The following is a 267-nucleotide window of genomic DNA, read 5'->3' as shown; positions in this document are numbered from 1 at the left end:
GTTTTCCATGGAAAACAATACAGCAATAATTAGAGTGCAATTTACTGATTATGTTTCTAAATTTTAAAAGAGCATTCTGAGCTAGATCCAGAAATAGGTAGCTAGGTATCACTAAACACACTGAAGACAGTGCTATCTCGTTCCTTATTTCACCACATACAGATATAACTTTCAAAGACAAATGGAGGAAAAAAGAGGAGCAATGCAATCTTCTAAAAGTCCATTAAAAAAGATTCCACATCCAATTTTGAGAATAGCTTGGAGGTT

The sequence above is a fragment of the Xyrauchen texanus genome, chromosome 5 (assembly GCF_025860055.1).
Source record: "Xyrauchen texanus isolate HMW12.3.18 chromosome 5, RBS_HiC_50CHRs, whole genome shotgun sequence".
NCBI classification, from domain to species: Eukaryota; Metazoa; Chordata; class Actinopteri; order Cypriniformes; family Catostomidae; genus Xyrauchen; species Xyrauchen texanus.
This window is presented reverse-complemented; position numbering follows the sequence as displayed.